Below are 12,802 nucleotides of genomic sequence, written 5' to 3' on the forward strand. Positions count from 1 at the left end.
GTTTGTCTCTCTGTAACCATGATGAATCAGTGTAATTCAGTTGCTTAAACATATGTGTCTAGACCATTTTAGGTGTCTGTCATAAGACAGTAGAGAGATGGCACAGGAGAGTACAGGACTGGAAGATATGATACAGCAGCTTGAGACCAGGCAGGTAATAGTAATTGTAATCATTGGGAGTGGTGCTGAAAGGGATTTAGGCAGCTGAAGCCTTTTTGGGGTTTACTTCATTTTCTGCACTTTCTTTGTATTAATTTGTCTTCTATATATTGTTAGAAGTCAATAAATTAAATGTGAATGCTGCTGCCACAATTAGTTTGTCTGATTTGAAACATCTTAGTTTCACTGTTTGGTGTTCCAGTCTGATTGTAAGAGATGCCTCTGCCCCACCTAAGGAGCAAATGAGACCCTGTGCCAAAGTCATTAATCCCAGAGTCATTCTTCTGGAAGTACTACTTTCATACAGTCCAGATCCTGGGTATCCATGGGACATACGTGCCATTCCAATAAACGGAGATAGCGTGTGTATAAGCACTTGTTTCCTTTCCCAGATTTTGTCACAGTGGGAATTTTTGTCTGAATGCTAACCAGACCTTTACGTCTGTTAGGTCTGGAATCAGCTCCTTCCTGCTGTGCCAACTGTGCGTATCTCAGGTTCCATTATCTTAAGGGGACAGTGTTTTGAGACAGGAAACTGCTTCTCAGTCATTATTAACAAAGATTCCTCCCTGCCACTTTACAAGTGGCTTTTTTGTCTACTTGCCTCAGTAAATTCTATAAATACAGCACATATGGGTTGTTGATTTTTTTGGGGGTCTGAAGCATATTAAGCTGTCTGCTGGCTTTTAAGTGTTTGAAAACAGTTACACCCAAACTGGAGATGGTTCCAAAGAACTCTTTCTACTGATTTTCTTCATATGAGAAATGTTCCTCTAGCAGTCTACCCTCAGCAGGCCTATTCCATGTGGTGAAAGCTTAAATACATAACATGAATACTAGGTTCTGGTTTGGAGGGTTAGCCTGTAAATTAGATATTGGACTGCCAAAATCAAGGATTTGGTCTGGTTCTTTCTGTTCTTAGGCCTTTGAGCCTGCATTGTTGTACCTACAATGCATGAGGAATACTACAGTGGTTACTATTACTGCACTTGGCAGGACCCATTAGGGCTTTTTCCTACAGGGACCTAGTGACTGACATCACTCCAGTGCTTGTGTTGTGGTAGTTCTCACAGATATGTCAGAGGATAACCACAAAACCAGCAACATATCTCTGCTGAGAATCAGCTTCTTGGCTTCTAAGGGGAGTGGCAGAAGATCAGGGACTGGCTAATTTGTCCTGCAAGCCTTCACTCACTCTAAATGAAATACAGCTAGCTTTGCTGTAAATTGTAAAAATGGTAAATGAAATGAAAGACAAGTACATACAATGAAGACTTTTAAAAGATATATCCATAATTCCTCTTTAAAGAAAATAAAGGCCAGCAGTAGTAAGATATTTAAAGATTGATTTTCTGGACATGTATACAAAGAAATGGATCAGAATCTAGAATCCCAAATCAGGATTTGGGATTTCTCTCTTTAAGAACACAGCATGTGTTGAATATGGTACCCACAGCAGAAAGGGCATAGAACTGGCATAGCATAGACATAACCAGAAGGAAATTTTAAATGTGTGTACAGTAGTAATGTTGATTTTGTTAAGACATGGACATTCTACAGAAAAAAAGATTATAGATAGTTCAGGTCAAGCTAAAATGAAAACTGTGGCTTGTGGCTCCACAGCTTTGCTTTTGACACCCCAGAGAAGAGGGTAATGTTGCATGTCTTTGGTTTTAGCTTCAGGTATGCCTGTGTATTCTGAATTCATCAGTTACTGGGTAATATACAGACCTGGAAATAAACAGGATAAACAGACTTGGAAGTTGTAGCTCAAACCCAGAAGTTCCCCCTCACTGTTATCTCTTGTGCTGCAGGGTTAGAATTAGAGGAGCTCAATTTCTTTGCAGATTATTTCAAGTCACTAAAGAGCTAGGGTGAGGAGTAGGAGGTGGTGCATTAGCATCTGAACATGCCTTAATTGCTGAGAAATGGCAGACATTGTTCTGGCTCGTCCCCACCTGCTTATTTTCAGACTGAGCATCAAATTAAATTCTGCAGGACAAAGCAAACTCAGTCAACCTTTTGGAGCATACGGCATTTCATTAATTTCTCTTGATTTTTCAGACTTTGATGCAAGAGCATGGCTTGCTCTTAACAATCAGATAAGCAAATCTTTTTTGTGACTGACTGGCAGAAAGATCAGTTATGAAGAGAAAGGTTAGTTTATGAACAGAACATACCCATACAATCCAGCAGTGCGTTTTCCCACAGACATTGCACCCAATGTGGCTGCAACACATGTTATGACCAGTTTCAGGAAATATTGGAAGATCTTTCTTAAGACTGATGTATTTCAAGCAAAGGTTTAAGAATTATCAGTCTGATATCCCCTTGTTGAGTAGTCCGTGAATAGATTTAACAGAATTAAAGATTAAAAAATTAATTTGGACATCTTGAATTTTTGAGTGCAACTCAACCTGTAAAGTGTCAAAACTCCTTGTCACCCAAGGAAAGAACCTCATCTGTTGACAAAGACTTGCAACGCAACCTGAATGTGTGCCTTCTTCCCCCATCCACCCTCAGTTTCTTTGCAGATCCTTTTGGGTCTTTGCAGTCCAGAACAGTTCCCACCCATGGATCCAATACAGGAATTTATATTTCCTCCTGAACTAATGGTAGGCCTTACTGACATTTGTTATCTCAAGCATAACTGAGTTCCTACAGACATTGAAAACCTGATATTTTTGTGAAACTGAAAGATCTGTCCTTAGATAAATAGAAGATGCTAGTTTTAGTCATACATAATGAGACATTACAGTGTGGATAATCTACATGTTGACATTATTATAAATACTCACTTTTTCAAAAAAGAAATCTTTTGCCTCTGCAAAACCAGCTTTTCCCATAAGAGCTCCTTACTCAGGACTGTTTCCTTTTGGACCAGTTAGATTTTTTTCTGTAGAATGTAGTATTTTCTTTGAAAGATCCCAAATGAACTTCTCCATCTTTTCTGTCTTGTATTCTCTGTTGGGTGGCTTCTTCCAGCTGGGACATAGACCCTAACAACCTGGAACTGGACTTACATGCAGGTCCACAGGAAAGGCAAAGAACTTGAAGAGGAAAGAAGAGGGTTAATTGCAGTAGTTACTGGAAATTCACAGAGGGACAGATGAAAGCTTGAAAGGAGGGGTAGGAGGAAGAAAGGGCCCATGATCTGTAGACAGAGGCAAGAAAAAAGATCTGTAAAAATAGTTGTGCAGCATTTATCCAGACCAGACTGAGAAGAACCCAAGCAGTCAGGTTCAGACTCTTTTTTTAATCCTCACTTATGTTTCAGTAGCTTCTTGCAAAATTCTTTGTTTGCATTCCTTTTGCAAATATTCGTGGGCAGTTCTTGCTGCTATTACACAACCAGTTCACAAGCACAAAAGTTCATTTGAGTTCTGAAAATGTAAGGCACAGCTCTTTGGTTTGTCATGCTATCACTGAATGCTATTTTCTGTAAGGCAATTGGCTTGGTAAACATTTGTCAGAGAGTACAACTTTCTTACTTGATAATTGCCCCTCAGTGCAGAACGTTCATAGTAAGGCATAAAATCCTTTATGAAACCATGAAAGAGGAAGTAAATTTCCCTTTCTGCTACTTGCCCTGCCTTTGAGAGACTCATGCTTTAAGAATGCAAGTATTAAATTAATGTTTTACAAATCTTATACTTGGATTAAAGATCTTGGCTAAACTGCTGCTAGTTGATAAAGCTGGTCAGACAGAAAGATGCCACAACCTGCTCTGTGTGTTCAGACTGAGCTGCCGGGAGGAGTGCACTGCTTCTCCAGCCTACACAAGGTGTCCATACCAGTAAGATTATGATTGGTTCCACAGACACATAAGAGTTGTTTTTTTTTTGTTTTTCAAGTATGTCATTTACCTAGAATGCCAGTCCAGAGTTGCAACAGTTCTTTGGCTTGTCCACTGGTCTTTTAATTGCATTGTCTACAAAGATAGGTGTTTCTCAAGGATTGCTTTTGCATATTTTGAAACCATGATTCCACATGGCACTTGTCAAATATGAAAAGAATATATATGATATCCTCAGGGGAAAAAAAAGGCTTTATACATAGTCTGGTAAGAAACAAGGTGGCAGAAAAACACTTTGATTAAACAAAAATGTAAATACTGATCAACCATCCCAAGGAGACAGTACTTTTGGAGACACAAATTTTAAAAACTTTTTATATATTGTAGAAACTGGTCTGAGTCTAGTATGGTAGATACCTGACTCAGCAAATGGGGATGTAGTGATCCTCCCTAAGAGAACACTACACACTTCTTGTATTCTGTCACATATGCAGTGAGATTTTAGCATCCTGATTTCCCCAAAGTCCAGTAACATTGCTTCACTGTGTGCATTAGACACAAGGGAAATCTTTCAGAATCATCAGAGTAGAAAAAAGAAACATACTGCTAGCCATCTCCTACCATTTATTTAGTGTGTCTCTTACCAAGTCATTTAGTTCATTCTTATTTCAGTTTCCTGAGCAATAATATAAATATGATACAAGCTCAGCACTGTTCAGCACCACAGGAACCTCAGGTGAAAAGCCTCATTAAAGTCTCACTGTCTATCATGACAGAGTCCCACTGAGCAATATGGTGGTTCATACTGGCACTAGTCAAATTTACCAAAACTTTGTCATTTCCATCACAGAGAATGGCTCAAGGGCAGCAAAGAACAACTGTGATTTTCCATGGTAAGAGAACAAAATGGATTTCTCCCCCTAGCCTGAAGGTGCTGAGGGAATGGTCCTGCCTTTGAGGGGTAGAAAAGTAAACCTGATTTCTGTCAACAGAGATGACACGAGAAAGGACCTCTGAAGGGAACAGTAGAATAAATCACATTAAAAAGTACAAAGGTAGAACTTCAGTTAAGATTGAGCAAAACAAATACAATTTCTAACAGGTCTTTTAATGGAATAAATTGGGGTTTTGGTACAGATCTGTGTTACGTATAAGAAGGGCAAGCTTAAAACTAGCCTCGTTGTTTGTTGAACTCTTTAGGAAGACACATTGTAAGCAGGGGACCCTCCTGAGACTTGAGCCCAATCTCACCAGTTGGCACATATCTCCTGTGGCATCTGAAGGTAAGCTTTGGCCCCCCTGCCAACTGTCTTTGAGATGGGCAGAACACTGCAACAGAGAATATGTCTGTGGGTAACAGTTTTCAAATCAAATACTACTGTGCATCTCTTAGATGACTTAGAATGGTACATTCAGGAGAATGGGAAACATTATCCTGGTATTTTCTTGTTATTTTAACTCGTGAAAAGTATTTTCCAGTAGAAAACACTGTCTTTCTGTTCCATAAGGCAAAAGGAAATGGCATCTAGCCATCTCAGAAAAACGAAGTGGGTGTGCCTGACAGGTAGGAAGGCCTCCTTTCTACCCTCTGGTTATGTCACTCCATTTATCAGGTTAGCTTTTGTCTTGTAACTCCACCACTGTTTGCTTTTTTTGCTTCTGCCTGTCATTTTAAAAGAAAATCTTTGGCTCATTCTCTAGGGTAATGCACCTAGAAACTTCCCTTGAAGTCACTGGTACATTTGTGTATATACATGTGCATCGTGTTTCAATAACACTCCCAGCAATCAAGCCAAAGCAAGACCCATCCTTGCAACATAGAATCTGTGAGAAGTTTGGAAGATCTTCACAATTTCTGCAGTCTTTGAACTAAATATGGACAGGGTTGATTCCCCATCTTACTGCAGTGCTTGATAGCTACTTAAAATTTACTGTAATTTAATGATTTAATGGTCTGAAGTGCTTTTGAGTAGAAATAGGATAGCTGTTTTTAAACCTAAATAACTGGTTTTCTGACTGTTATTAGCATTTTAAGACATATACTTTCTAGAAAGTTTAAAACACTCCGTGTTTTATGTGTGATAAAGAACTATGGCATTCATATAGGGAAATCTATAGAGATTAGCCTTTCTGCTCTAAGGCTAGATCCTGCTAAATCCATATTGGCCTTCATATATTCTTTTGCACAGATTCAACAAAATTTGAATCTGCAATGCACAAATGTTTCCTTCTTGCTTCACATTCAACAACAAACTACAGTTTCCTCCAACAGATGGTAAAAGATTCATTTAAATTATCAATTCCTTGCTGGCTGTGAGCATGCTGATATAAATGCCAGGGAGTTCACTGTTTCTGTTCTCATGCTGTACTCTGTAAAGATAAGACTCCAACGTTTCAGTAGTTTCATTCAGGTTCCCATGTAGTTATTAGAAATATTTCCATTATTTCCAGTAAGCGTTGGAACATTCAGGCTAGTCCTGCTTGGAAGTAGCAAAATTCTGGCATCCCTCCATGACCTCTCCTGCTTCTTCCAGCTAGACATCATCTTCTGCTTCTTTGGGCCTCTTGCTGTTTTCTCCCCACTTTTAAATGTGCACTTGTGCCCCTTTCAGACACAGAAATTTAGGCTGCCTGAATATTTGGAATATATAGAAAAATGCCATATTGTCACACAGTCTTCAGCAATAAGCTCATTTCTGACTTACCTAACTAATTAGCGCTTTACAATGAATAATTCTGAGTTGGTTGCAACTGCTCAAAAAATAAGGTCCCAACCACTGTGACCAAAGGCGGCGGCATGTGGCATTGGGAGACTGGGGGCAGAGGAAACTGTCCTTGTTCCTGTGCTCTTAGGTATCCCTCTAGTGGCTGTGAGGAGAAGGACGGGGTGGGCAGCGGGTGACCCAGCCACAAACCAAAGTGTTGTGATTGAAGTCAGTGAAGGAGTGACCACGGGAGTCTCTGCCAACCTTGACAACAGAGGGTCAGTCCCCAGAGCAGCTGCCCACTGCAGTGCAGCTCACTAAACACGCGTGGCCTCATGATGAACGAGTGCCTCTGCCCATGAGAAGTTGGCTAGCTGGGGCAGGTTTCCCATGAAAATCAAAAGGATTCCCTTGAGCTGAAAGCCTGCAAAATGCGTGTTGGCAGCAGTAAAGGTGCTTCTGATGCTCAGAAGTTTTGAGCCATAGTAGTGATTTGAGAAACAAACAGCCTGGAGGAGAAAATTCAGGAGAAACATGTTAGTTCCTTCCACAAATTAAAAGAAAAAAGAAATCCCAACCTGTTTTGTCCAATGACAAGTCGTGCCACAGAGCTAAAGCTATCACAGATGGTATTTCAGAGTTCTTTCCTTCAAAGAGAGATGGTTGAACCCAAGAACGGTGGAGATGGGGACAACAAAAGGAGCAAAATACGATAGTACTGCTGGCAATCAAAAGGTCATTTTGAAGAACAGGAAGATTATCTATCAACTGTCACATGAAAAACGTGAGTTTAAGCAGTCTCACCATGGGAAATTAACACTGCTTTTTGGGGAGGCTGCTTCTGCCCCTCTCTTTCATGCTGAATCGCCTTTTTAATTAACTCTGCTGACACAATGAAAAGGCACATGGATCTTTTTTTGTGAGACTTGTCAACAGAAAGTGCAGATGAAAACCTGGCTGTCAGTTCTGCCTCTTGTCCCTGCCAGCTGCTGGCTCTTTGTTTTGGGTAGTTTGGTGTTGCTTCAGTAAAGCAATGTAAATCCTGCTGAGAGGATTTTCCATCTCTGACAAGACATATTGTTCAACATGTAATCCTGATTTTTACATTTGTCACGAGAGTATTACATAGTAAATATCTAACCTGCTAACCCCTACTTTAAAAGTTCTGTGGTTGTCTGAATCTGAAGTTTCTTTCTGGGGCTACAGAAAGAGCACTTTATAAACTTTCTTCAACAGACTCATTCGTGCCTGATTGAGAAAAATATTGCTGTTATATTTTCTTTTAAAATGTGTGGCTTTGCCCCTAGAATTTCTGACAGTAGAAAGCCCAGATGCTTCTAGTGTGTCTCTCTGTAAATGCTGTTACTGTAGCATAAAAATTTAAAGTTTCTGAGTGTAAAATCAGATGTACAGGTAAAACAAAGTATTAATGGTGGGTTCAATGCACATATGGGCCATTCACTTAAAAGTTGGAGTTGATGATCCTTGTGGATCCCTTCCAACTCATAATACTCTGTGATTCTGTCATACTTGTTTCTTACCTCTCTAAATAACCTTAAAGCTGAACTAAATGACCAGGAGTTGCTTTCAGCTTTCTCTGTTTCTCTTGAAACCCCTTAAGGGTGTTCCAAATTCAGATTAATTTATCTGAATCCTTTTATGAAAATAAGTGGCCTGACTGCTGCTGCTGAAGCAGAATAGAACAGCAGGTCTTGTGCTGTTGGTATTTTACAAGGCAGTACAGACACAAATGAGCACTATGAGTTACTATGGGATGAACAAAGGGTATCTTGGATAGATAGATAATATGACTGTAATCTTCTTGTGGAGAAAAGACTAATTCTGTCTTAGATATATTGGTCAAATCCTCCTAAAATTAGTGACAATCAGTACAATCCAGGACAATCACTTTTATTGCAGTAATGAATGTCTTCTCCTTGAGAAAGTGTATTTCAGACAAGTTGAATTGCTTGTATGAATAATGACATTGATGATGATGGGGTCAAAATCATGTGTAAATAATGATAAATGAATATGTAAATAATAATAACATATGAATGGTATGAAGTTTTTTTGGGAAAAAAAGCTAACAGGTCTCAGTTCACATTAGAGTTGGATTGTAGGCCTGTAGCAAACAACAGTTTCAAAGAATATATGTTAATTTCTACATGTTCAGTATCAGCTTTTGCAGTTCATCACTGGCTTGCATTTTTTTAAGCTTTTCTTTTTTGTCAGCCTGACAAGTTAAACCTCTATTTACATCTTTGGAAACACTGTCAGAGGAGGTATTTTCAAAATGCAATGTCAGTATTTTAGTTACTCTGACTGTGTGCTGTAAACAATCCCTCAGTTCCATTTGGCTTGCTGTTTTAGTGCATGCTTTATCTCCAGCTGCAGATGGAACATGCAGTTCTATATAGGGATTATCATATCTGGCATCAGATAATCAAGCTACTTTACAGAGCTGTTTTTTACATTTCCACTCTTCTTTTAAAGACTAGATTGTGCTTTCATTGGCATTTTTAGTTGTTTGAATTTTTTTTGTTTGTTTGTTCCTATAGCAACTCTATTTTTCTGCCCTGGAATCTTAAACCTGATAGCTTTTAATATATAAGTAATCATAGAAAATAGGCATTTTTTAATATGTATTTTGATAGGTAAATTTTTGAATGTTCACTTTTGCAGGAATTGGTGGCTTCAGCTTTAAACCTTGTCCAAAAAAATTATGTGTGCCATGTGAAAGGTGTTGGTGGAGCATTTGTGGGAAAGATACTAAACCATCACTCTTTGTTGTAATTGCAGCTGTGGCAGCCAACAAGTAACTTGATTTAACTAAATCAAAGGCGTGATTTAACTAAAATTAATTAAAGATGACAAGACTAAATGGAAAAAGGAGTTTCAATCCTGAACCCTCCTTGAGGGGTTATCCTGATGACATCATCTTTTTTATCTCTTTGGCAGTAAATCTTGGATAGAGGCTTGAAAATTCTCTGGCCTCTTGGCAATGGTAGTCACTGTCTGAAAACCAGAACAAAGGCATGGAGGCAGTTTCCCTCTGGTCTGATCTGTATAAATACCAACAATTCAGGCCTCTCTGAGGCATGGTGACATGAATTTCACTCAAGATATTTAGTGAAAATGTTTTTTATCTTAATACATATGTATGCTCACATCAGCCACACCTCTCCTGTGCTTTGACTTCCTTGCCTTTCCATGTCCTGTCCATTCTTCAGGGAACTTGCATCTCCTTGTCGAGAAGCTGAAGAGAAAACTGCTGAAAAGCTAATTTCCATTGTTGCAAAAAAAAAAAAAAAAAAAAAAAAAAGCAAGCCAAGAAGAACTTGCTGAATCAGCCTGACCTCAGGCATGGCAGGTTAATAAGAAACTAAAACATAGAATGGGCTGATTTATTGGCACCACTAGGAGTTTGGCCATGTGCACGTAATGTCATTTGCAACCTGCATCACGAGGCTGTAATAAAAAGGGATATTTCAAATGTTCCTTTTAGGAGTGGGTGTCCACTCCATCTTGTCCTGAAGATAAATAGAGATGTGTTAATCATTGGTGGACAGTACTCTGTCTCTGGAAAATAAAAAGTGAGTGACATGAGAAGGTATTTTGCCCACTTGCTGGGTAATAGTTTCTTCTGAGGCAAATCAGCATAATTTCATTGACTATCAAGACACAGCAGGAAACCAAAGTTCTCCACTTCTGAAATCCTAACCCAGCACCAACCTTCCCCAGTCCTAAGAGTGCCCTGATGAATGCCATGAATCAAAACAAATGCTATCATCCTAGAGCCCGTGCAATATCCAGAAAAAGCAGAACCATCCATCCCTTTTTTTCCTTTGGAATACTGCTAACATCCTACCTGCCCTATCCCATCTGTAGATGATAAATATGTAACTCAGAATTGAATATGAGCCACTTCTCAGATATAAAGCCAGCTCTGCAAGGTAATGCAAGATCCAACTTGTAGTAAACTCTTACTTTTGACTTCTAAATCCTCACATTAAAAATAAACAGGTAAACAGGGTCAGCACTGAAATCAGCTTGCTAAGTGGTGGTGACAGGTGTATGAATTGAGCACCCTAAAACCCCCTGGGACAGGGTTTATGGTTCAATATGGTTTGGATAAAGAAGACCTGGGGAGCTGGCTTTTCTGTGGACTCTTGCATGAGTGCTGGAGTTTGGCTGATGACTGTTTCTAGGAGAGATTGCTTGTACTTTTAATTTTGCTGAAGATATTGGTCACAAAGATACTGTTCAACTCTGGTTATGATTAGAATAGGTTTAGAACTGGTTTGGGAAAAGAAAGGAGGAAAAATTCATTTTTGGTTAAATCTTGTATTAACCATAAGACAAGGAATTGGATTGTGATTGATGTATGTCAGTAGCATATGTATTTCATATTCTTCTGGGTATCCATTACCTGACTATTAGTCTCTCTGGAAGTGCAACACAGTACCAGCTCTGGCTGGTTTTCACATGCCATATCTTCTCTCTCACAGAGATGGAACACATAACCCACAACTAGTGGACTATGCCCTTTTATTCAAATTTCTTCCACAGTCACTGAAGTTATTTGGATAACTATTGGTGTGCTTTCCCTCTGCTTTCTTCAAAATGAGAATGGCAAGAAAATGCACCCTCACCCTTGAGTTCTGTGTTTCTTTCCAGAATAATGCCTTCAATCTGCTCTTCCCGTGTCTTGCACATCCCTCACTCCAAGGGTTGGCAGGACAGCAGCAGCCTCCTGGAGAGCACTTATTTTTGTAGAATGAGGCAGGAGCATGTTTCCTATGTCAGTCGCAGCCAACAACGATTACACAAGTGTTTCTGCAGAAAGCAGGGCAAGATTGCAATGATGACATTGTTTCCTGACAATAGCCACTTCACAGGTTCTCCACTGCACTCATCCTTTGGCACTGTAAAATGAGATACATCTAGAGTTGCTTAATATCTTGTCACTGGGCCCAAATTTCTGTTTATTTATAAGTTAAACAGGGAAAAAAGGAAATTTAAAAAAATTAAGTAGTAAAGCACAGGAGCAATTATGAAATAAGGAGTAAGATTTTACCAGCCATTCTCCCATCAATGCATATCCAATCAGAAAGCAAACTAAAAAAAACACTTTGGGAGACTGGAAAATAGGAAACATCTGGTGAAACTATGTCAAGGTCCGTTAATTAAAGCTTTCAATTTAAAAAGCTCCATGGGCCTGAGTTTGAACAAATCTGTTGTGCTCTAGACTGAAAATTTCTCTATGAAAAGAGACACAAATTATGTCAGGCAGACCTGCAGGCCCCTCTCTTCCAATAGCAGCCAGCTAGAGACCCCTACCTCAACCTGCCTGGAGGTTGGGGCTGGGAATTCTGCATCCGTCCACTTCTGCTTCCTTCTGTGCAGGATATCCAGCAGTCAAAGTGTTTCTCAGTGATAGAACTTCTCATATCTATAGAAGTCATAACCATGATCAAGAACCTTCATTGGCTCAGTGTTGTGCAAAAACTTGGTAACAACTTAGAATTTAAATAAAGATGAATTTGTTATCCAGGCACCAGGACATGATGTACTATCTCCAGGAGTGCACTAAGAACTGTAGGCTTTCTTTGCAAACACCATGGCCCAACGATTCAATGCAATCGCATTAAACTGTATTGCATAGTGGAACTTTGTATGTCAGTGCCTGTAATCTGAGCCTTTCAGGCTGAGAACTCACCTGTGCTATGGAGATAGGAGCTTAATTACCTGTTCAATTACAAGAATGCCACTGTTCACTAGAGGTAAGTTGGTTGATTTCCCAACCTTTTATAACTTGAGAAAATTGAGATATGTGTGTGCAATGACATTTGTGTGGATGATAAGGAACATGCATTTGTGAATTACAGCAAGTTTTTCCCCCCTTAGCAAAATGATGTTTTATATTTTATTTCAGTTTCCTAAAACGAACCTGGAACTTGCAAGCCATGGGCCATTGATGTAGATTAGCGCTGCTTTCCTAAGGATCAGACAACCAGATGACTCCTTCAGCCATTTACTGACTGCAAGCATTCATGCAAGAAAGAATTAGAACTTACACACACACACATACACACACACACACACACACACACATACACATATATATATCTCACACCAT

At 39.3% G+C, this 12,802-nt stretch overlaps 1 long non-coding RNA gene across 1 annotated transcript; it reads right to left on the minus strand.

Moving 5' to 3' along the window:
* Window positions 1-5,665: 5,665 nt before the first annotated feature.
* Window positions 5,666-12,751, minus strand: LOC310911791. The gene is made up of 3 exons (XR_014590587.1): window positions 12,614-12,751; window positions 11,316-11,588; window positions 5,666-7,169 (listed from the first exon to the last, which is right to left on the minus strand). It is a non-coding gene; the product is annotated as an uncharacterized lncRNA (long non-coding RNA).
* Window positions 12,752-12,802: the final 51 nt, after the last annotated feature.

This window comes from Zosterops lateralis, assembly GCF_965231275.1.
Source record: "Zosterops lateralis genome assembly, chromosome: 7".
In the NCBI taxonomy this organism is placed as follows: domain Eukaryota; kingdom Metazoa; phylum Chordata; class Aves; order Passeriformes; family Zosteropidae; genus Zosterops; species Zosterops lateralis.